The 26,112-nt window shown below is 44.2% G+C and overlaps 2 protein-coding genes across 2 annotated transcripts in view; both read left to right on the top strand.

Annotated features, from left to right (window-relative positions):
• The window catches only part of LOC132150053 (zinc finger protein 664-like), a 549,937-nt gene that overhangs the window by 372,574 nt on the left and 151,251 nt on the right, over positions 1-26,112 (top strand). The window lies entirely within an intron of this gene.
• Positions 1-26,112, top strand: part of LOC132147404 (gastrula zinc finger protein XlCGF26.1-like) — a 384,485-nt gene that overhangs the window by 288,953 nt on the left and 69,420 nt on the right. The window lies entirely within an intron of this gene.

Genomic DNA, 26,112 nt, shown 5'->3' on the forward strand with positions numbered 1-26,112 from the left:
GTGACAAGACATTCAATAATTCATCATCTCTGAAAACACATGAGAGGATTCACACTGGAGAGAAACTTTGTGTTCACACTGTGACGAGATTCAGGGACTGAAAACACATGAGAGGCTTGCGTGAATTTGTGACATCTACAGATAAGGATATGTAAATGAGTTTTTTGCACTGAGGACGCACACACATATCTGTAAAAGTGCCTGACAGGCAAGCCATTATGCTGATACATCAGCTTGAAGCTTCAAATAACGATTTATCATGTTATGGGCAGCTTGGATAACATACTTTTCCTGCAGGATGTCATTCTGTTTCCTCTGATATTTGTAGATGCATTTTGTCCATGTGTTTATTCAGTTCTGTAATTTAACGCAACAAGATGAAGTTGGATGTGCACTGTGGGTGGACCCGACTAAATATAATGAGAATCGTTGAGAATTTTCATCATCAATAATAATCAATTTTATCAATTAGTTTTTGCAGCCCTAACTGAAACCACAAATACTCTCTTTGCGTGAAAATTTGAGAGCGTTACGCAAATATTTCCACATAGTGACGTAGACATGTGGGGGCGTGTTTAAACAAGGTGTTTTTTTGGGGGGGGGGTGGCTGACTCTTAACTTTAATAGAGAATATATCTTTGGATTAGAGACTTTAGTCTTTGCAACTTTAAAGATCTTTTTTATTCACCAAGAGCTTGTAACACTAAAACAATACAAGTTCCATTATAACCAGTAAAACCATTAAAACCATTGGCATTTCCAGCAGGTTAGTATAAGCAGGTAAATGGTCTGCCTGGATGCCTAATAATTATAATAAAAACATAGCTTCTTTTATCTACTGTTTAATTAATTTAAAAAAAATAGAGCACATCAACAATCATATGTAAAATGAAATAGGATTAACTCTGTCCATTAATGTAATTTTGGATTTTACATTTTTTTAAGCATTAAATAAAAATGACTTTATCCTAAAGTTATTGCTTTGAATTAGGTCTCACAGCTTCTTGTAAAATTGGAGGGGATCAAGCAAAATCCTCTTTATTCTCTTCATCACAGAATCTTATGTTAGACATTGCAAAAATAGCAATTTTAATATCAAGTTTAATCCTCAAAAGCAGCTTTTCAGAAACATCTTCAAAATATATTATTTTGTGGATTCAAATTACCTTTCATTCAACTGTTTGAGTTCCAGGTGGACACGTAACACAAGGATGTAGTTTAGACACGCTAAACCTTTTAATATTTTGGATTTTGTTAATTCTTTCATAAGGCTACATCTTATCATTATCATGTGTTTTCATAGATCTTAATTTCCATAATTTACATGCTGCAACTTTGTGTGATTTTCAATGAAATATCTGATTAATAAAATCAATTGTTTTTCTCCTCTAATCCTCACACATGAAGAATGTTGATGCTTATCAAATATGAGTCTATCATTTTAAGTTCTTTTTAATGTATGTGTGCAGATCAGCTTAAAAAAAAAAACCTGCGCACTAGAGATCTTTGATATTTAGGGCTGATTTCTTGAAGTTCTCTTACGAGAGTTCTCTCGTACTGCGTCTTAGCTAAGACGCTACGGGAAAAGTCTCTTTTCACGAAATACTGAAGCAAAAAATTATCCTTAATTTTGAATTGTTGTAAAGCGCATTTGCAGCAGTACACAGCCATAGGCGCTTCGCGCCCTCCATGCCACTTCCCGCCGAAACGGGTGTGGCCTAGCCCTATAAAGGGAGCTCGAAAAGGCTGACTCACCTGGTTTTTCATCTCTTCAGCGAAGCTCACGCATCGTTGGATCACGAGAAGAAGCAAGCGCCGTCGGATAGCATCTCAGCGGGACGAGCTATTCCTGAAGCCGCTGGCCAACGCCGCCTTCCACTGCCGTTCCTGCTGCGCGTTCCGGCGCCCATATCCTTTCAATTCTATTATATCCAACTGTTCTTTATGCGTGTGTGTGTGTTCGCCCTGCGACACACACTCGTAAAAGAGCTTGCGTCTTTTTTAAGATGCCTCCTTGCGGCTCGTGCAGAGCCCCACTCAGCGAGGGAGACCGTTACGTCATCTGTGTCTCCTGCCTGGGTGAAGATCATGCAGCGCTCGCGCTTGCTGATGGCAGATGCCCTCACTGTGAGCCGTAAAAAGCGCAGTTTCCAGCGGATTCCGGAACCGCCTCCAGCCCAACCGAGCTCCCCTGCATCGCTTCCCGATGGTCAGCGCCCGCTCTCTGCCGCCGCGTCCTCCGAGGAAGTCGATCTCAGGTCCGCGTCGGGGGAAGAGGACACGTGCTCTCTGCTAGCTTCGGGCAGTGAGGGCTGGGCGAGCTCCGGGGATCTCGCACCTTCTGCTCAGAAGCCCAGCAAACGAGCTGACATCGAGAAGGAGCCGATGCGAGTGCTCACGCTGGCCGCGACGAGCCTCGGCCTCGAGTGGTCTGCACAAGCGCCCCTCCTCTCGTTCCCGGCTGGATGGTAGTTTCCTTTCGGATGAGCGTACTTCTCCAAACTCAAAGCCCGCCTCATTTCTTCCTGAGCTTCACGAAGAGGTGGCAAAGGCTTAGAACGCTCCATATTCAGCGCGAACTCGTTCGTCTGTCTCAGTAGCATTCTCCACACTGGATGATGCTAAAAACTGGAACTACCAGTCACTTCCGCCGGTGGAACAGGCGATAGCGACACACCTTTGCCCGCCCTCTGCTGGACGGCAGACGAAAGCGGTGTTGCCATCTAAAGCCTGCCGCATGACGTCATCTCTGCTCGCGCGAATCTTTCTGCTGTTGGGCAGCCTGCGTCTGCACTATAGATGGGACCTGAGGCTATCTGTCTCGCGGATTTTAGGAGTGCTTCGCTACTAAATCCGCTGCACAGGCCATTGGACGAGTTATGGCTTCCGCTACGGTGGCTGAGAGGCATCTAGGGCTGACGCTCTCAGACATGGCAAGCGCTCCGGTTCTGCAGCGAGTCGTGCTAGACCGGCCCCGCAAAGCTCTCAGCCACACCCCCCTGCCTCCTGCTGCTTCATCGAAGTGCCGGTGTACGAGTTCCGCTGTGGCTGAGCTCTCACCCAAGCGCGCCGCTGTTTCAGTTCCAGGAATTGTGACTGTCTCAGCGTTTTCTGCAACGCGCAACCTGCACAGTTGCCCGCTTGCCTGCACACAAAAGCCGTTATCACAGCAGCGTCAGCAAAGCAGCGTCAGCAACGCGTCGCGGGGACCACGGCAAAGGATTACGGTGAGGCCGGAAGCCCCGAAGCCATCCTAGCATTCCTAGGAAAGCGCCGGTGTACGAGTCGCCGCGGCCGAACTCTCACCCAAGCGTGCCGTTGTTTCAGTTCCAGGGATTGTGACTGTCTCAGCGTCTTTTGCAATGCGCAAGCCTGTGCGGTTGCCCGCTTGCCTGCACACAAAAAAACGGTATCACGGCTACCCAGATATTTCCCGAAAAAGGTGTAATTTCTGGTGCCACGGCCGATGGTGCTATAAATGTAGTGACGATGCCCACTGCTCAGTGCCCATCTCTACATATAAGCACAGCCCTTCACACAGGGCTCGCGCCCATAAAAGCGACTCAAGTAGATCGCGCGCACTACATAGTAAACGTGCCCACTCCTCAGTGCCCACAAACACTATGTCACACACGTCATGTGGTTTCTGTAAATACGAAACCTGTGCACGTTCGTTCTGCCCAGGCAGACAGCGAGTCTAAAGCAGTAAATGTGCACGCTTACAGCCCACAATTACTCACAGACAGCATGAGTCGCACAGGACCCGGTCAGCCCTCCCTCACTCGGTTAAGCACCGTGGAGGGGTCGAGGACGAGCGATTTGCCCGCTGTGATCAGCGCGGTCCCCGCCTCAAATGTCACAGGCTTAACGCCCATGTTAGAGCACATCGAAGCGCTGCCGTTGCCCAGCCAACAGAGCGCGCTTCGCATCCAACCCCTAGCCATTCATGCAGACGCATGGTCAGCGCTTCCAGGGGTTTTCGGATTGGGTGCTAGACATTATAAAGGGAGGCTACTCGCTACAGTTTTTTCGACGCCCTCTGCGCTTTTTAGCGCGCGTCGAAACTACGGTCAAAACAGAAGTAGCACACCTACTTTGAGCCGAAATATCAAAACTGTTGAGCAGAGGGGCTGTGGAGCCTGTATCTCAAGCTCAAAGCGAAGGGGGGCTGTACAGCAAATACTTTCTAGTGCCCAAGAAAGACGGGGGTCTCAGACCCATACTGGATCTAAGACAGCTGAACAAAGCATTGGCGAAACGCAGTTTCACAATGCTTACAACCAGGAGACTCCTCGCGCATATTCGCAGAGGAGACTGGTTCATGTCGATAGATCTGAAGGACGCGTATTTTCAAATACAGATAGCGTCACGTCTCAGGCGATACTTGAGATTCGCCTTCAAGGGCCAGACATACCAGTATACAGTCCTGCCGTTCGGCTCGTCCATGGGTCCTCGTACGTTTACGAAGTGCATGGACGCAGCGCTCGCTCCTCTCAGACTCAGAGGCATGTGAGTGCTGAACTAATTGGACGACTGGCTGATTCTGGCTCAGTCACGATCAGAGCTCGTGGAGCACAGGGCCATTTTACTCGATCACCTCGAGAAACTTGGTCTCAGTGTCAACTGGACGAAGGGTTCGCTGAACCCCAGTCAGACGATACTGGTTTTGGATATAGCTCTGGACTCACACTCCATGACGGCGCAGCTGTCGCCACAGCGCGCGTTGGGCATTCAGCGCGCAGCGAGCTCTATCCGTTGCGGCGCGACATTCTTGCTCAGAGAATTTCAGAAGATGCTAGGTCTCATGGCCTCAGCATCACCAGTTCTTCAGTTGGGCCTGCTCCGCATGCGCCCCTAGCAGTTCTGGCTGAAAGCGCGAGTACCGCGCAGAGCGTGGATATCCGGTCAGTTGCGTCTCATGGTCAATCAGAGCTGTGTTACAGCCTTGAAACCCTGGACAGCGAACGATTGGTACCGATCAGGTGTAAGCCTGGGGACTTCCTCGAAAGTGAAAATGGTGTCGACGGACGCCTCCACTTCGGGATGGGGAGCGCTGCTCGAGGGCAGACCGTTCTTTGGCCTGTGGGCAGAACGGGAAAAGCTCCAACATATCAACTGTCTGGAAATACTGGCAGTAGAGAACGCGCTGGCGCGCTTTTGTCCCCGAATCTAGGGCCACCACGTCTTAGTCCGTTCGGACAACATGTCTGTGGTGTCCTACATAAATCGCCAGGGCGGTCTCAGGTCCCGAAACCTGTACAGGTTGGCGGAACACCTCCTGGTTTGGACTCAGCGCAACTTGCGCTCGCTGAGAGCAGTTCATGTGCCTGGGCTACAGAATCTGGGTCCAGACAGGCTGTCCAGAAGCAACATTCCCACGGGCGAATGGTCTCTACACCCGCAGACAGTCCAGCTGTTGTGGGAGAGATTTGGCAGGGCGGAAGTGGACCTCTTCGCGTCCCACGAAAATGCTCACTGCCCCGCGTTCTTTTCCAAGAACGAAAGCGCGCTGTCACGGAGGTGGCCGTGCTGCCCGCTCTATGCTCCCCCCCCCCGTCTCCCTACTTCCGCAGGTGGTAGAACGGGTGAGGGAAACGAGATGCTCAGTACTGCTTGTAGCACCACTTTGGAAGAACCAACCATGGTTTCCAGATTTGATGCAGCTAGCAGACACTGCCCCGTGGCCAGTGCCGCTGAGGAGGGATCTCCTCTCGCAGGCCAGAGGCTCGATTTGGCACCCTCAACCGGAGTTGTGGTCCCTCCATGTGTGGGCGCTCAACGGTTACCCGCTGATCTCTCAGTGGGAGTGCTAAATACCATCACTCAGGTTAGAGCTCCGTTGACACGACGGCTGTATGCCTCGAAGTGGTCGGTGTTCTCCAGCTGGTGCACAGCTCGGGAATGTTCACCCCTTAGTTGTGAGGTGACGGAGGTTCTCTCCTTCCTACAGGAGCTGTTGGATAAGGGCAGAGCCCCCTCCACGCTCAAAGTTTACGTGGCGGCTATCGCAGCGTTTTCTGAGACAACGCTCTGTCAGTCCATAGGAAGAAACGATTTGGTCATCCGCTTCCTTAGAGGAGCTAGGAGGCTGAAACCTCCCAGACCTCCGTCAGTCCCTGTATGGGACCTCTCGACGGTTTTGGAGGCCATGAAAGGTTCCCCTTTCGAGCCTATCCGAACCATTAGCCTCAAACATCTGTCATTCAAGACAGTGTTCTTGTTGGCTCTCGCTTCAGTGAAGCGTGTGGGTGACCTGCACGCGCTCTCAGTGAGCCCGACGTGCTTGGAGTTTGGGCCTAATGACTCAAGGGTCATACTCAAACCTAGGCACGGTTATGTGCCAAAATCCCTCAACACGCCGTTTCGGGCTCAGGTTATTTCCCTGTCTGCCCTTTCGGTGTCAGGAGAGGATGGAGACTCGAGTCTTCTTTGCCCCATTAGGGCTTTACGAGCTTATGTGTCTCGCTCCGCTGTCTTTAGACAGACTGAGCAGCTGTTTGTCTCATTCAGTGGACGTTCCAAGGGAATGGCTGTTTCGAGACAGAGCCTGTCCAGATGGATAGTTGACGCCATAGGCGTTAGCTTACGCTTCCAGGGGCCTTCAGTGCCCACTGGGCGTCAGAGCACACTCCACAAGAGGCGTCGCCTCGTCGTGGGCGTGGTCTAGTGGGATCTCCTTACAGGATATATGTATGGTGGCAGGATGGGCCTTGCCGTCGACATTTATCAGGTTCTATAACCTGGAGGTTCCCGCACTGCAAGCGTTATGCGATGCCGACTGTTATATGGGCAGTATTGCGTAAGACCCGCGTTACCACATGGGTCAGGCCTTGCCTTGACTGTGTGATGTCATATTGCCACGCCTACGGACGCTGCTAGATATGAGACGGAGTGTCCCCCTCCTGTTCTGGACTCTCTGTGAGTCCCTCAGGTGACTGTGCACTGTAAATCCTGGGCGTTGCTTCCAGGTTTATTGGTGTGTGATCCCTGCGTGCACGGCGCTTTACATGGGGTTCCCGTAGCATCTTAGCTAAGACGCAGTACGAGAGAACTCTCGTAAGAGAACGTACTCGGTTACTAATCCCTCTAGAAGAGGGAACGAGTACTGCGTTCTCTGCCGTGCACACGATTCACTCTGGTTTGCTTCGGCGATGAATTAATCAGGTGAGTCAGCCTTTTCGAGCTCCCTTTATAGGGCTAGGCCACACCCGTTTTGGCGGGAAGTGGCATGGAGGGCGCAAAGCACTAATAATAAGTGGATGCACAACATTTCTAAACTTATCATTTATTTAGCAATGACTTGAATCATCTCTCAAATCTTAATTTTGTGCACTGCACGGTATTAAAATAAAAATGTATCCAAAGTTAACCAAATAAATCAATAAACTGACCAAGTATTAAATATATAAAACAGGTAATATATATATATATATAGCAATCATTTACATAAAAAAGTCAATCATTTACATAAAAGTTTTAGAGTATTTATCAAGTTTGTTGGAACATAAATGTAAACTTAAATATACATTTAAATAAAATCAATACAATTTTATAAATAAAAACCAATTAAATATATATAAAAAAATAGCAAACACACTAGCAATCGGCAACATTTGTGTTTGATATAAATGACACAGAACATCTAAAGTGCATCCTAATTTCAAACTTACATCGCAGTCTGTTCATTATTAAAATAAAGTACAGTCAACCAAGCATATAAACGGTTACACTGGACAGTTTAAATAGACCGTAGTATACCAGTCCACTATGCTGTTAAGCCAAGGACGTTTTTGCTCATGTGAAAAGGATGATCTTTTCCATCTAGTTTACATAAAAAAAAAAGAAAAAATATTATAGTTTAACATTCACATACATTGGGAATATGGAAACATTTGGATATGTGCAGAACGGGACCTGAGCAATAACCTCCAAATACATCTAGTCCAGGGATTCCGAAAGTGTGGTGCGCGGTCTTTTTTTTTCAGTGGGATTTTTCCATACAATAAAAACGTGAACAGTAAACATTTCCTTTGTAATCGCTTTTATTTTAAATAAAAAATTGTTAGTCAGGAGGAGAGGGGCCAAGAGAGAGTGAGGATTTGGAGGCAACAGAGACGAAGAGAATAGAGAAAGAAAATCAGCGAAGAAAAAATCTTGAGGAAATCTCTCTCGCTGTAGGCTGAGCGACTTTTGCGCTGCACTCGAAAAGTTACAGATGCATCCTCTTTTATTTTATTTTATTTTATGTTTGAGCCTATGCTCTTTGCAACTTATTATGTTGTGGATCGTGTGTAGGCTAATTTAATTTTCACACTTGAAAAGTTTCAGATTGACCCTTGTTTTTATTTATTTTATCTATTTCTGAGCTTATTCTCTTTAATGATGTGGATCGGTTGTAACCTCATTGCAATTTAATTCAATGTACTGTCATTCTAATTTCCATAACCATTGTGTTATAGTGGTTCTCAACCTTTTTTCCCACCGGGCGCACTGTGGTCCAAATGCAAGTCTCGCATTAATTTACTTAATTATACTCCCCATATAAATAAAACACCTGATGCTGTCGGTGTTTCTGCATGAGCAATCCAGACGCGGACACGGCCAGCGCGGACTTCTTCCATTTATTCTTCCGAAAGCGCACGCTGATGGTCCGCTCTGCAACAAACATGTGAACAAACAGTTGCCCAGAATTACTGCACATCTGACTGTCTTTACATTCTTTTATTGACGGATTGCACAGGTTCGAGTAGCAATGGGCTTCTTCACACTGCCTCCACATGTGCAATTGTGCTTTTGAAGCCTACTTACCACGCGCACCTGTCCGCGCCGTCATAAAAAAATGGGAGGCACGCGTTCGTCCTCTCAGAGCATCCGCACACACTCTCCCATGATGATGTTTACGTCACGCCTACCTAGCGGTCCATAACGGTCTCCCCGCGGACGCGGAAAGTTTAACATAGGCTCTAGATGCAGTCTGTTAGGCGCACGGGAGCATGACTTGATGCGCGACATTGCAGAAAATGTGCGTTCACAAATGTAGCCTATGTTGATCCAAATATGGAAAGCAGTTTCGAATTTAATAATATTAGAGATGTTTTGCCACATTTTTTCAATTAAGGATGATTGCTAAGTAGTATATGGTGTTTCTATTTGCCTGAACTTCAAGTAAGTTGCGGGGCAAACCGAAAATCCAACACTCTCCTTCACTACTGATACTCTGACTTTTTCTATGTGTTCATTCGCTGGCATTTTCCACAAAACCCTTTTTTTTTCTCCCTTAAAAACAAATTTGTCCATTCTAATGCTCAATTTTACCGAACTAATGGCTGTTGATGACCATTTGAATTGAATTCTGCCAAAGTGGGCGCTTGTGTTCATTAAATGCTGTGAGTAGGTCTGCTCATGTCTGAAAATAATATATGAAACACAAAATAATTTAACGTAAAAAATATTAGGCTAATTGTAAAACTGAAAAAAAAAAAAAAAAAAAAATTGTGTTCAGCATGTTGGGCCGCATTTGAATTCGTGATGGGCGGTTGGGATGATGCTGCTGCTAGCTCCATGGTCATTTAATAGGCCTAGCCTATTGCAGCAATGTTTCTTTTACGCGGCTGCAATGCTTCTTTTTTGTGCTTTCTGTTACTGAGCCTGTGTCTGTCACTCATCCTCTTAAAAGTGGAAGCTTGTGCGTAGCTTTGTTGCATTATATTGAAACTTTGTTGATGTTTTTATTGTCATTGTTTTTATTGTGTTCTGGTTATTTTGTGCATGATTAAACATGACTCTTTCCTTTATGAAACAAAAATATATTGCAGTATATTGGAAAATGTCATGTAATATATTAGGCATATATTCTTATATATATTTATTTTTTCCAATATATTGCAATATATTGAAAGCGGCAATCATTTGTATATTTTGCAATATATTATATAACATATGTATCATCAATATATTATTAAATGTATTCAAATATATAAAATATTAGAAAATAAAAAGGGAAAATAATATATTACAATATATCACAATATATTTTAAGAAATATATTGGTAAATATATTTTCCTTTCGTAAGGGTATATGGCGATAAAAGAAAGCTTTGTTGCGTTTTTTTTTTTTTTAAGTGGGGATTCGGGGTGCGCCAACCCGGTTGGGACATAGAAGGGGGTGCGCAGGAAAAAAAGTTTGGGAAACGCTGATCTAGTCAAACCCGGCTCGCTCATTCTCGTATGCAAGCACTCATGCACTCGATCTAATGCACTGTAAATGCCAGATTTTTTTTAAACAAATAGGCCTAGCAAAATGCAAAAATTCAAAATTGAACATTTTGCAGAACAGCATCAAATAAAGTACTGGTCATAATACTTGCATAAAATGTTTGATGTGAAAAAAGCAGTTCACTGACTGTAGAAAGCCTCCCTCCGGAACGTAGGCCTAATCTGAAAATATTATCTAATCTGAAAGTATTTCCCTGCACTTTCAAGAATGGAAAAACAAGGAGCTTCTCATCAAAAGTGGTACGGGCAGTTTTCTTGGTTGGAGTACAGTGTAATTAAGGACGTGATTTTCTGTAGGGAGTGTGTTGTTATTTTAAACCATGCTCTGCTGAGTTTTCATTACTTGAATTTCTTTTACTTTTAGCCTATATTTTCGGGTGAACTGTCTGCACTGCTGACTAACTTGAATAAATAGGCAGGTGATTGTCTATGCTGGTGGTTTGTCCAGCCTTTATTGAGCTCTGTTGGTTGAACATGATGATTAGACAGTGTTTTGTTATTGCCTTTGCCGAATATTGCAAAATAAAGATGTAACTGTTTTTTGCAGTTTTGTCCTTTTTTCCACTCTCTTAGGTTTTATTATTATTTAAGTCATATTTTTTCTAGAAATAAAACTTTTTTCTTTTTGAGATCCTCCAATCAGAAAGCTAGCCGCCGATCATGTGACTGCCTTGGAGATTTCAGAAAATTTTCAAACAAAATGGCGACCCCTCAGCAGCAGTGGAACGAAGAAAAGGAGTGTCAACTAATATCTTTTTATGCTGGTAAGTTGTCATGTGTAAACCCAAAACCGAAAATGTGCTTAATTTAATGCTTAAAATACCAATAAATATCAAATTTTATGTGCCCAGGCTGTAATTTAGACATTAAATGTTTTCAGTTTTGACAACTGCCGTTAGCCACAGCTCCATAGACTTTCTATGGGATTTAGCTAACTGGAGGTGAATTTGCTACGTAGTTACCTGAAAGTTAATAAATGATAGGGTAATATTAAGTGATGCTCATTTTGAACAGTAGGCTATTCTCAGTATTTTTTACTCTTTTTTTCAACGAAATAATTGTTCCAACAAAAGCCACAGCAGAACTGTTGTGCATCTCCAACACAGCTGTGTTTCATGAACAATTGTGAGAGTCAATGATTCATTCATAAATACACTTAGTTTCTAATGAATGAATCGATGGCTCACTCATAAAGACATTGACTTACTGCCACCTACTGGCTGTTTTAATTTAATATTTAAAAGAATTACTCTCTATTTAACATTTTTTAATTAAAAGCATTATTAATTTTATAAAGGCAAAAATGCACTTGATTTAAGGGGCAAATTTTGTCCATTAATGGAGAAGGGTCACCTGCAGTCTAAGTGGACCAGAGGGGGTATGCAGAAGAATGTTAAATGCCTCAGGGGGATGCCACTCTAAAAAGTTTGAGAACCACTGACTTGTGATAAATGAAGGGCCCCTCATCGATAGTTTTTTTTTATTTGTTTGTTTTATTAAGTTGGAACAGTGTTTGTCTAACATCACCGTCTCGTATTGTGTGTCCTTGTATATACAGAGCATGACAGCAAAGCTGTATAAACACCGGGACCTTAAAACAGATGAGCAACAAGTTATAACCGGTACATCCTGTTGTGAAAATTGCTTTATGCATATTTTTTAAACTTCTAATGGCTATTGCAATAATGTTGTTGTAGTATTTATCAACAACATGGTTCTGGGTTTTTACAGCATTACAGTCATGGACAAAGGTTAAAGAACAGTCTTAACCTTTGTCCATGACTGTAATTTCTACAGTTAATTCCACATTGCTTTATAATATAAACTGTGTGTAAACACATAGTAAAAAAAAAAGTGGTATCACCTATAGATCACCTGTAGAGTATTTATGTTACAGTATTATGTTCCTTTTTCTCAGAGGAAGATATCAAGAGGCAATTTAAAAACTTGGGTACTGTATTTTTGTGGGAGCTGAAGAGGTTTACCACCCTAAGTGGAAGTATTATTACATTATGTCTTAATCTCCGTGACCACTGCACCCCTGAAGAAAGTTGTGACAATTTGTCAACAGTTTTGGCTGCTCCCTCAACATCCCAGTTCCTAGAGAACATCACATCTTCTCCTTCCACTTCCACATTCACTCCTACAACTCCACCTCAACCCCAACGCCACAAGGCTGTGTCTTACGCAAAAAAGAGAAAAATGGATAAAACTACGGAGGCCATGCAGTATGGTATGGGTTTCCTGAAAAGAAAGGCCTCCTAACCACACACTGGCTTTTTACAGTACTTAGAAAGTTGCCTAAAATGCCTGCCAGAAAACAAGGCGAAGAAGCTGAAAAGGCAGATAATTGAGTTGGCTCACTCTCTCCAAGATGAGGAGTATTATGTATAGTAATTTAATTCAACAGTAATTTATCTTATTTAATCATATATTTTATATTTTGTATTTGCATTATTTCATTTATTGTGTTTTTGTAATCTGAATTTTAAACAAATGAAGTATGTATAGTAATCTGTAATTTAACTTATTTCATAGTAATTTAACTTATTTCATTGTGTATTTTATATTTACCATTTGACAGGGTGGCTGAACTGAAAATAAAAACAAACAGAATTTATTTGTAGCATTTCATTCATTGTCGTCTTTTTGTATCCTGCATAATGTATCAAATAGTTGGGTAGAGGTTATGGCAGTGTGGATGAAGAATAAGTAATCAAGACAATGCATTCTCTTGCCAGCTTACTGCTCCATTTGTGTTGAAGTAGCTGTAGTACTCCTCTCTCAATTGTTTTGCCTGCAAAGATGAATTTCTGTCTGAGGAAGCTGCAATAGGGCACATACGTTCTGGTTCTTCCCTCCAAGCTCCCTGAAATAATCAACCCGTTTCTGTGTCCTCCTGACCCACCAGACTAGGAAATGTGTAGGTGTAACAGGTAAGGGATTCTGTTCTTAGGTAATTGTGAAGAACACATGCTGCCTTTGTTATTATTACAGCCTTGGAAGGCTCCAAAACAAGTACTTTGCAAAAAACTCTGAATCTGTTTGCCAAGATTCCAAAAACATTCTCAACACAATGAAGTGCACGAGAGAGCCTATAGTTAAAGTTTCCCTTGTTATTATCTAGTTTTGTCCTTGGGTATGGTCTCATCATCAATGGCTTCTAACCAAAGACCTCATTTGCCACGACAACAAAAGGGACAGGGGTTTGACGTCCAGGCAGGTCTTCTGGTGGTGGTATGTTCAGTGTGTTGTCTTCCAATGACCGGCTCAGCCCACACTTGGCCCAAACTCCCCCGTCGCTAACTCTGCCATTTGTCCCTGCATCAATATAAATGTATTTCAGGTCTGCATTTACTAGAGCCATGAGATCTATTCAACTGAAACCTTCGTAGTTCAAGTAATGAGACCCTGAATTTGGTGGCAGAAGGATGTTGACCTAAGGCACCAATGCAATGTGGAAAGTTCCACCTCTCCTCAAATCTGGTGGAGATGTGTTTCCACTCCCCTTCTGTGGATGGCACTTTGAGGAAGTCCTGTTGTAATGCCTGTTGTAATGAGAAGAGAAGGTCTGTCCTGTGGCCAAGTACCTCAATTTTATTGCAAGTCTCTCCCCAACAGGTATTGCCTCCATCATCACTGTGTCTTGCCTTCTTAATGATGGTTCCACCAGGCTCACCAGACTGTTAAATGTGTTTTACACTGTTAAGAGTGTAACCTGATTGTACTCAGGCCCCCATCTGAGACACTGTGGACACACCAAGAGGGCATAAAGCTCACCTACTCTTCTGATTGATGTTATAGCCAAGAGAAAAGCAGTCTTCATTGAAAGACTCCTAATATCAGCTTGTTCAAGTGGTTCATAGGGCGGTAAACTCAGGCTTTTAACCACCACCTGAAGATCGCCCTGGGTATGCATTATCTGTGCCGGTGGATTAAGACGCACTGCTCCCTTAACCCTCTGGCCCTCTTATAAATTTTATATTTAGAAATTTGTAAAATCTTAGCTTCAACAGAATGAGATGACACTTGGTGACTTTTGTCACATTAGCAATATGAACACACACAAAAAAATCATGGACATGATTTGGATATGTTAAAGAGTCAAAAAAAATTGTCACACTTACCTTGTTCGCGGTCAAAAATGACCGACATAGGAAATTAATGGAAAATACGAAAAATGTGAAAACTCAGTGAATCTTTTGGTGGTACAAACTACAAATCAGCCACTGGTCAAGAAAAAAGTGTGCAGCAATCAAGGGGTGACTCTACAGAATATCAGGAGTGCAAAATAGACACCAATCAAAAAAATACAAAAGGGGCTCTCCCTCTCACACACACACACACAGAAATGAACCAGTAAGACTGCAAGAGAGCACATTGTGAGAATATGTGAAATCAATTCACGAGTTCATGCTTACATATAATTGGCTTAGGTATGGTATGCGTATTTGGCGTGCTGTCCGGGGAAGGGCTCCGAGCTCGGGAATGGCCCGAACCTAGAGTACCCCGCCTTCCCCGTCTAATTATAAAGTGAACTCGAAGTGAGGAGATGGGGTGGAGGAGGGATGCTGATTAACCGTCAATGGATAGAGGTAAGTCAGCGATATTTATACTGTGGGATTGATTACTAGATTGTGGTCCACCTGTGTTTATTAGGCTAATTATCTGACACGCTCCTCTCGAACCTCGTTAACGAGAACATCATTTCACGAGTTCACGCTTACATATAATTAGCTGAGGTATAGAATGCATATTTGGCGTGCTGTCCGGGGAAGGGCTCCGAGCTCGGGAATGGCCCGAACTTAGAGTACACCCCAAAAAGCAAATGGACAAGAGGACAGCCGCCAGATTAAGGATGCCCCCCAAAATAGCATTGAGTACTGGTGGGGGCTGATTTTATTTTCTGAGAAGTCATCTCGTTGGCGGGCTGGAAGAGCCTACCTACTCCAATGGAAGCGACTTAACCGTTGGGAAGGTAGGCCCTACCGGCTGCAGGTACTGGACTATGTGGTTAGAGGCGCCCAGTCTGTAGGGGTCGAGCCGATGCTCAACGGGGACTCACAGCGTTGGAACAGTGAGTCCTACCGGCTGATGAGGAGGAGCGGCGTGGTTGTATAGCCCGACCAGGAGGGCCCGAGTTGCCTCGACTGGAATAGGTCACGGTGTCTGCGTATGGGCCCTACTGGCTGATAAGCCCATGCTAATCAGAGGCCGAAGGGCAAATGGCTGACTGAGAGGGCCCATGAAGCCTCTGACTGGAGATTAAGACTCAGGACGACGGACGTCTGGGTCCTCTTGGTTTGGCAGATAAAAAGGTTTTTGGGCTGACCGACAAGAAGACTCTTGCGACATCCGACGGGAGGTCGATACTCACGACATCAGATGGATGAGACTCGCTTGCGGCCAGCAAGTATGGAACCCGACCGGGAGAACTCTCACCGACGTCTGACGGGAGCACACGCATCAGACGGGTAAGCCTCGCCGGACGGGGAGAGGAAAAGAAAACCCGTGCTGGGAGGCTCTCGCTGCATCCGATGGGGTATCAACTCAGAACATCGAACGGGTAAGCCTCGCCAGGCAGGGGGAAAAGATGTGAGGGTAGCGGAGGTTTATTTATTTATTTATTTTACAGTATTTGATGGGAGGTTGAGACTCGTGGCGTCGGACGGTTAAGCCTCGCTAATCGTCAAATGGAAAGGTAAAGTCATGTGGCCGGGGGACTCTCGCCGACGTCCAACGGGAGCACACACGATCGAACGGGTAAGTCTCTCCGACCATAGATTGGAAAATAAGGTTGTCTGGCCAGGAGGCTCTCGCCGACGTTCGACGGGAGCACACACAATCGAATGGGTAAGCCTCTCTGACCATAGAAAAGGAAAAGTTACGTTTGTCTAGCCGGAAGACTCTCGCCGGCGTCCGACGGGAGCTTGCACTCACGGCATCGAACAGGTAAGCCTCTCCGGATGAAAGACGGAAAGGTAAAGTAGTGTGTTCAGGAGGTTCTCACCAGCATCCAACAGGAACTTCGTGCTCACTGTATAAGCTGGGTCAGCATCGCAGGCCGTAGGATGGAAGAGGCAAGTTTGGGTGGCCGCGGGGCTCTCGCTGACGTCCGATGGGAGCTTGTACTCGCATCATCGGACGGGAAAGCCTCGACGACCATATAAAAGGGAAAAGAAGGTTTTCGCCGGCCTCCCGCGGGATCTGGATAGTGCATGGTGGAAATGACAGCTTGCAGCTGTAAGGAAAAAAGAAAGGTAGTCTGGCCAGGAGGCTCTTGCCGACATCCGATGGGAGCACACGCATCGAATGGGTAAGCCTCGCTGGCCGAAGAATGGAAAACATTAATAAGTTCTAAAGCAGGAATATCTGGAGGAGTATCATCTGAACTGAGATCTGCTGCTGTGAAGATGATGTTTGTTAAAGAAGAGAGTGAAGAGAATGTTCCCAGTTACTTAACTGTAACCTTGTTCCCTGAGAAAGCGGAACGAGATGCTGCGCTGCTCAGCGCATTGGGAAAGGTCGTATTCGTGACCAGCTGTGAATAATGTGTGTAACACGTCAATTCAATTGACCCGGTGGTAATATAACCTCGGTTGATGACGTCATCGGGGCGCGCGCCCGCCCACAACACGGGGCTATAAATAGATACGCCACAGGTGCATCCACAGGACATTTTATCTGAAGAGCAGTCCTGGGACATATTCAGTCCGGCAATGCAGCGCAGCATCTCGTTCCGCTCTCCCAGGGAACAAAGTTATAGTTAAGTAACCGGGAACGTTCCCTTTCGAAAGCTTCAGTCGATGCTGCGCTGCTCAGCGCTTTGGGAACGAGAACGAAAAAATGTCTGGACCCCTAAGGTTGTTCAGGTGTGCTATCAAACCACAAGAAGGCCTCAGACATTAGCTTGTGATGTTGACTCAAGGACATGAGAGCCCGGAGTAGCATGGACATCCAAACTCTAAAATCTTATGAATGTGTGCGGAGAGGACCAACCTGCCGCATCACAAACCTGTTGTAAGGGTGCACCCGTTGCTAAAGCACTAGAGGAAGCGACCCCCTTATGGAGTGAGCTCTAAGACCTATAGGCGAAGCTTGACCGCGCGCCTCATAAGCCAAAGCAATAGTCTCCCTGACCCAGTGAGACATGGTCTGCCTGGTGGCAGCTGCTCCTCTGTTACCACCACCATAACAGACGAACAGCTGCTCCGACTTACGCCACTGGCTAGTGCAGTGGACGTAAGCCTGAAAAGCACGGACTGGACACAGTCTATAAGATTTCTCCTGCTCCGACATTGTGAACGGCGGAGGGCAGAAGGCCTCTAGAATGACCGGGTGTACAGCCGAAGACGGAACCTTATTCAGGTAATCAGGATGAGGATGCAAAATCACTTTTACCCTGCGTGGGGCAAAGTCTAAGCATGATGGTGAGATAGACGGAGCCTGCACATCCCCAATTCTCTTCAAAGAAGTTATTGCCGTGAGAAAAAAACATTTTTAAAGTCAGAGGTCTATCAGATGCTGACTCTAGTGGTTCAAAGGGGGGTTTTAACCAGACCCTCGAGAACTATAGCTAAGTCCCAAGAAGGCATCTCGGTTTTCACTGCAGAAGAAAGCAAGAGAGCATAGGGTGTCTCCCGAGTGGCATCCCGTCAATCAAGGCGTGGCAAGCCGAAATAGCGGCCACATAAACCTTAAGAGTAGCAGGGCATGTGACTGTTGACAATTTCTCTTGCATAAAGTCCAGAACTGAAGCAAAGCGACATTTGACTGGATCAACATTGTGTACCACACACCACCTGTCAAATACACCCATTTACAGGCATAAGTCTGTCTGGTGGAGTTAGCCCTAGCACTAAGAATGGTATCAATAACCTCCGGCAAAAGCCCTGTGTTCCTCAGTTGGTACCCTTCAGGGGCCAAACATGAAGGTTCCACAGGTCGGGCCTGGGATGGAATATCGTGCCCCCTGCCTGAGGCAGAAGGTCCCTCCTCTCCGGAATCGCCCACGGCGAGCCGTCGAGGAGAGATATTATCTCCCTTGAGCGCATTGACTGTACAGTTTAAGCCTTAAAGCACACTCCCCCACGCTTCTTGGGAACCAGGAAGTATCTGCTGTAATTGCCCGACTCTCTCCTTGGATGAGGAACATGTTCTATGGCCTCTCTGCCCAGAAGAGTCTGTAGCTCTCGAGACAGTACCTGCATCAGCTTCGGTTTCATGGAAGTGGAGACCATGTCATTGAAACGTGGAGGATGACGAATAAATTGGATCCATCCTATCCATACTGTGCTCAATATCCATGCAGAAAAGCCCGGCAGAAGTTCCAGGCTGCCAGACTCTCTGAGAGTTCCTTTTAAGAGGATGTCAGATGTTTCATGTCCTGAACGATGGCAGGAAACACTGGAACATCTAACATCTTGCTGGAAACCACCGCCCTCTGAAGCACAAGAAGAGGCGGGGATGGAGGGGTTTTGTGAAGGTAATGGGAAGGGGCGAACGCTCCCTTGTGCGCCTAGAGCCACTAGCTCGGTGCCCTGAATCGGCAGACCGGCAGGGGACGACCATACTAGCTGCTCTAGAGACCTCCATAGAGGTAGCGAGCCTCTTAGCACCGCTAGTTTTCAGGCGGTAACTGAAAGAAGCGCTCGCTGGAGATCGCTGCGCCCTGAAACACCGGCACGGTTGGTAGAACGGTCTCCTGAGGGCACTGATGAGAGACATGCACCATGTAATGTGGTGCCGATTGTCCCTCCCCTTGAGCGCGGTGGGGAAGGAACTGACGAATGCCTCTTCAATGTCCGTCAAATTAAGCCACAGATGCTTCCCCGTGCTGACTAAAGCTGTTACATAGAATGGCCGAAGGCACGGGCCGTTTGCTTAGTCGCACAGGGAGACAAATCTGTGGCTCGACGAATCTTAGTGCGCCTAGAGCCACTAGTTCGGTGCCCTGAAGCGGTGGACCGGCAAGGAACGACCATACTAGCTGCTCTAGAGACCTCCGTAGAGGTAGCGAGCCTCTCAGTACCGTTAGTTTCCAGGCGGTAACTGAGAGAATCGCTCGCCGGAGATTGCTGCGCCCTGAAACATCGACAGAGTTGGCAGAACAATCTCCTGAAGGCACTGAAAGAGACGGGCACTGTCAAATTAAGCCACAGATGTCTCCCCGTGCTGACTAAAGCTGTTACATAGAACGGGCGAAGGCACGGGCCGTTTGCTTAGTTGCACAGGGAGACAAATCTGTGGCTCGACGAAGCTCAGTGCGCAGAGCCACTAGTTCGGTGCCCTGAAGCGGCGGACCAGCAGGGGACGACCGTACTAGCCGCTCTAGAGATCTCCATAGAGGTAGCGAGCCTCCTAGCACCGCTACGTTACCGGGCGGTAACTGAGAAAAGCGCTTCGCCGGAGATCGCTGTACCCTGGAACACTAGCAGTGTTGGCAGACCGATCTCCTGAGGGCACTGAGGAGATACGGGCACCGTGTAATGCGGTGTATACCGCTCTTCCCCAGAGATTGCCTTCAACAGATCAGCCTGGTATGCCTGTAACACTGCCATAGTGTGCAGCGCAGCACCAGCCAAACCCAAGAAATATAAAATCCTCCTCGTGAACCGAAGAAACACCAGAGTGCGCTTCAAGATCATGAGAGAGGATGCGTGGATCCGGTGATAACGCAAGCGAAAGGGACGAGCCCGTCGCTTGCTTGTCACACATATCCGCACAAGAGCCCTTCAAATGAAAAGGTGGGTGCGGTCTGAAAATAGCTCAGACGAGCACGAAGCATCTTCACTGAGAGCAGTTCACAATGCTCGCACTCGCCCGTCTCTAAAGCCAAAACCGCGTGCTCTTCCCCCGAACAAACAAAACAGTAATCATGTGTATCCAGCTTATACATAAAACGAGATTATGGAGGAACACAACACTTAACGTTTCGTTGGCTCATCCTAAGAAGATCTGTAGCTGACAAAAAGAATCTTACTGAGGCAGACATGCCCAGAATGATCTGAAGACAAAAGACCTGTGGATGCACCTGTGGCGTATTTATTTATAACCCCGTGTTGCGGGCACGCGCCCCGATGACGTCATCAACCGAGGTTATATTACCACCGGGTCAATTCTATGTTACACACATTATTCAAAGCTGGTCACGAATAAGCTGAGCAGCGTAGCATCGACTGAAGCTTTCGAAAGGGAACATGAGGAACCAGAAAAGTGGAGAATAAAACACGAGGAATCAGAACCTGACAAATAAAACCGGATTAAGGAGGTTGGTGTTTATTCTTCATACATATTTAATAATTGTTTGCCCTTAAAAGATTAAATGATCAAAGAAAAGCTTAAAATTTTATGGAACTGAGAAGCAAATCCAAAGAAAACAATAGCACTGGAAAAACACAGCCAAAAAATTATCAAAAAACAATGTTGAACTAAGCAAAGTAAACTAAACACATCAGGTGTCAAATAAAAGAAAAAGGACTGCCTAGAAATCTTTTTGCAATGAATTATTGCATAAATTCTTCCACTCAGCTGTTGGTGTCAGTTTTGCAACAAGCAAATTATCATGTATTATTTTATACATAAAGCCAGGGGCGTCGGACTGGGGGGGTAAAGGGTACCGAGTACCCAGGGCCCGAGGCGGGGGGGGGGGGGGGGCCCTTAGAAGTCAGTTTTCTATACATACATATACATGCACTAACATTTTTATAGCATTTATGTACAACTAATAAAGTTCCTGTGCAAAACTAAACTTGTAGTTAGGCGCTGGTTTGGTATAAAAAAGTCATTTTCATGCTGTGCAGGGCCCCACACCCCTCTCGAATCAATGCAAATGGTACGACCCGCAGGTCAGGTGCTTCTGCTGCGGACCCGCGGTGATTGAATCAGTTGATGAGACAGGAGCTGGAGTGAGCCGTGAAGAGTCATGTCTCTCCTTAAGAAAGGAAAATCAGGGGCTCAAAAACGAAGCAGAAGCAGAATAAAGAGAGAAGGGCAAGCAGTTGCTCACAAATTTTTTTGAAAAGAGAGGTGAGCTCCAAATGCATCATCAAGCATTGACATTGTTTTAACATATCTACTCCCGATAGAATAGCATACATTTATGTTTGCATTTATGAATAATATACCAATACTTTATAGTATCACACCCTTCATAGCGAGCAAACAATGTTTCTGATTATTACATGGCTTGGCTGAATTCCAATGTAGAATGCGGTCTGTTTCGATTGAAATGTTTGTCCTGGTTCTCCGAAATGTACACAAGAAGCACGGGCATCGCTAGGCTTTTTTAGCGGGGCTGTAGCATTTAGCTCCATAAACTGTATACAAATTTGTGATCGCCTCAGAGTCAGTCCCCTTAAGTTTCATATGAAACCGGCGTCAGACCGGTCTCCTCTCCGTCTTTCAGCGCGCTCTTCAATCCGCAGACCGCGGCGGAGCAGTGCGAGCGGAAACAAACACAGAGGACACAAGGTATGTGTTTATCGAAAGATTGTTAGAATATCCGTATCTGTGCAGTTCTTTGTCATAAATACAGTTTACAAAAGGTCACGAGGGAGCAGTCGGTTTCTCATCTTCTGTAAAGTTTTCGCTGCGTTCACCGCTCATCACTAAACAGCTGTTTCCTCCAGCAAAAATCTAGCCCTTAACACATATGAACGAACACTCACTCTTATTTAAATATACTTAATTTAATCGTACGTACTTTATACATACACCAGCTACTGTGCAAAAGTCTTGGGCACGTTAGTATTTTCACTAAAGAATGGTGTTCGGCCAGTTATTTATATACTTTGCTGTTTCAGTATAAAATATCTGTTTAAATTTCCAAACATTCATTTCGCCGTTGTCAGACTGCTTGTGCATTCAAAATCGCACTAGATTATTAATAAAATTAATGGCAAACTGATATTTCCTACTGACACACTACAGCAAAAGATATAAATAACTGGCTTAAAACCCTTTTTTGGTGTGAAAATACTAATGTGCCTTAGACTTTTGCACAGTACTCTACTTTACAAACGACTGTTGCTACTTTATAAAGAATGAGCATACAGTCATTCACAGAACTGATTAAAGACAGTGACAGACAGCACTCATCTTAACTAAATATCAGAGTGAGTGACAGAGATACAGTCGAAACATTATGTGTGGTTTTTGTGTTAAGTATAATGACCCAGATTATGAAATACATTTATTAGCCTTAGATTAAGCATAACTTGGGAAAAAAGAGCATCCAAAGTGAAAGCTATGTATTTATTTTAAATATTTGTAATGTTCTTTAATGTTATCCATAGTTTTTTTGTGGGTCCTTTTTTTTAAAGTATCGCTTCAGGCACCGTTTAGGCGCCGGTACCGTTTTAAAAGTATCGAAATGGCACTGGATTATTTCTCACTGGCTCATTTACCAAATGGGTGCTTTCTCTTCGTCCTCCACAAATTAAGCTACTGTAGGTAGTTCGGTAGCGAGACGTTTTAATAAATTATTGTTTGCGATTGACGACGCGATTGACAATGTTGTGATAAGTAGGCTATACCAACTTTGTAACTCGTTACCCCCCCCCCCCCCCCCCCACACACACAGACTGGACATAGCAAATACAGGAAGCTATCAATCAAGAAGGTATCAGGATTATGAGTTATTTTTTCATTTTTAGTTTTTGATTAATCACTTGGATTAATCATTCACTTTGACAGCACTATAATCTTTCTTGTATATAGACAACCATACAAGGCTAATTGTTTTTTAGCCTCCACCAATGTTCTTGTCCATTGCCCTCGCAGATTCCTGCAGCTAAACTTGGATGTACACTTACATTCCATTAAAGGTTATTGATGACATGCCTCTGAAGTTTGACTTTTTGCACTATAACAATACTTATAGGCAACTATAGAGTGACCATATGAGCCATTTTCCCAGGACACGTCCTTACCAGGATTTTTATATTGCCTAAAATATCCAGATTTTGGCTGTTTGTGCTTTGCAGATCGATCATTGTATGGCATTCATAAGAGCTATAGAGAGCAGAGCAGATGGCTCCTTATGCATTAAAACCACTCTCTTGGTACTTTGGTGTCATACAATGATCGGTGCGCAGCGACGCTTCAAGTTGAATGAACGAACAAACACCTAACATGTACGTGTATTTGCATTACTCTGATCGTTCTCTGTAGATCTCACCTTATCACACGACACGACTGGTTGATTATGTAACATACCTGCATGTTATTGGTCAAACTACTTTGGATGTTTTAGGCAATATAGAAATTCTGGCAAGGACGCGTCCTGGGAAAATGGCTCATATGGTCACCCTAGGCAACTAGTCATCATATCTCTAGTTCTTTAATGTATTTGCATTGTACTAAAGTACGTTCATTTTTTCAATGGGTAATATGCGGCTGAAACAGGTTGCCTAGTGCATCCCAAATTTTTCAACATGAACATTTTAATATAACATTATAGTCATTATGGCCTATGGCTTTTAGAATAATGTTTTTTTGAGGAGGTGGGGTAGTGCACAATAGGCCACTGTGGTGGGGCCTAAGCTTTTGTTCTAAATGGCATTTTTTTCCCTTACATTACTTTTACTTTTATACTTTAAGTAGTTTTTTAAACCAGTACTTTTACACTTTTACTTGAGTAAAAAGCTTGAGTTGATACTTCAACTTCTACAAAAGTCTTTTTAAACCCTAGTATCTATACTTCTACTTAAGTAATGAATGTCAATACTTTTGACACCACTGGTTATTTCTTGATAACAGACCGCTGCGAAGTATAACAGACCGTTGCCATGAAAAACAGCGCGTTGCTATGGACGCGGAACGGACTATTTTCTTTGGCGGAAGCAATACAATCGTTTTTAAATCAATAAACTCCCTTTTAAATCAATAATTTGTGGCAAATTATTTATTTATTTTGTGGGTAGCCATGTAATAAGCGGGATAATGTATAGAGAGGCGGTCGTTATAGCGAATAACAACCCCGACAGGCTGAACAGGACCCCGACACGAAGCGGAGGATAATGTAATCTAACGTTATACATTATCCCTTACGTAAATAACAGGGAGTGAGAAGCAGATGGAACTCAACACACTGCCACTCCAGGCAGCTGCCTAAACGCTTGTCTCCTCTTCTGCTGCAGTTCTCCCCACTCTCAGAGTCAGAAGTTTACATGAAAACACTGTATATTTCCCTCCATTGTCAAAATCTAACACCCGAGAAAACACAGATCGTTAGCGCCTATTTTACCGCATTGTTATGCAAATTAGCTCGCACACGCTCTTACATTAAGTACAGGATTGTTCTCAGTATAATAATGCACATCTTAATGATTGAAAAATGACTTATTTTAAAACATAATTCAAAGACTGAATGTCTAGTTTGGCGGTTAGTTTACCCTGTGATTCTATAGTCTAGTCTGCATTTATTTTAAACAGACAAATAATCACCAATTATCTTGTACTTAGCCTACACTTTTAAAAAAAAGGTATTGTGACAATAAAGGATATTTAAGCAACCATTTGAAGCCATATATTTCAGTTTCCGAGTCAGACCCTGCAGCAGCAGGCCCCTCATCATGGCTAGGTGAAAGCAGTGACAGTGAGGTGGATGTGAGTGTGACAGTGAGACAAGGTGAGCTTTTTAACACTTAGTAATTAGTAATTAAGTGTTAAGAGGAAATAAGCAAAATTAGTACATTGTTATTGTACACATTTAAACTTTAAAGTGTAATTACTAATTACAGTTTAAAGTTTACAGTTTAAAGTTTAAATGTGTACAATAACAATGTACCCATTTTGCTTATTTCCTCTTGTAGCAGAGGCAGAAATAGAAGATGAGGTTGATATTCATATAAGTGATCAGAGGGAAAGTGAAGAATGTGATGAAGGTAGTCAGGAGCAGGAGGACAGAGCTGAAGAGGAAAGAGAAGAGAATGAGAGACTTAGGGATACTGGAGAAGGATTGTCAGAGGACCCAGGATTATGGCCAACAACTCTTACTGATAAGCACAGGAAAACTATTGTTCAAATGCTAGCAAAAAACTGGACTTTAAAGACCTGATCAGCAAATTTGCGCATGCAAAGACCCGTCAATGGGCATTTAGTAAAAACTGACATTATTTAGTTTGTGTTTCAGACCAAAGTTTTTCTCATTTGGTATGGTCATTTTCAGAACTGCTTTACAGTATATTTGATTTAGTCCAGGTTTGGACCTGCTAGACCTTTTGTCATCTCAGTAAGTAGTACTTTCGACAATAAAACAAAAATATATTAATCAGAGTGTGGCCTATTTTGTTTACATTTTAAGTGTTTTTATGATAAAAATGCAATACCTTACCCATTGGTATCACTATGGTATTGGGGGCCCAGCAAGATGGTTTGTACCCAGGGCCCAAAATTTGGTGCTACGCCCCTGCATAAAGCAACTGTTTTAGAGAGAGAGAGAGAGAGATGGACAGAATTATATTGACACGCTAAGAAAATATGATCAAAGAAGTTTGTGGAAATAAACCTGTATTTTTACCTTTTGATCTTTCAGAAAGCAAATTAAATTTACTTTTTGTAATAAAACATCAAACTGGTTAACAATGCAGATATGCACTGTGTCCACAATTATTAGGCAAGTTGTATTTTTGAGGATTAATTTTGTCATTGTACAAATACAGTGCTCTTGGTCAATCCAAAATGTTAACAAACCCTCAAACCTGAACATTTAAGTAGTAAAAGTGAGGTTTTGGCATTCTTAAGAGAATATGTACACCATTATTAGGCAACTATTAGTGTGCAGAATTATTATGCAGCTAAATGAAAAACAAAGATTTTCCCAATCTCACTTGT

Source organism: Carassius carassius, chromosome 1, assembly GCF_963082965.1.
Source record: "Carassius carassius chromosome 1, fCarCar2.1, whole genome shotgun sequence".
In the NCBI taxonomy this organism is placed as follows: domain Eukaryota; kingdom Metazoa; phylum Chordata; class Actinopteri; order Cypriniformes; family Cyprinidae; genus Carassius; species Carassius carassius.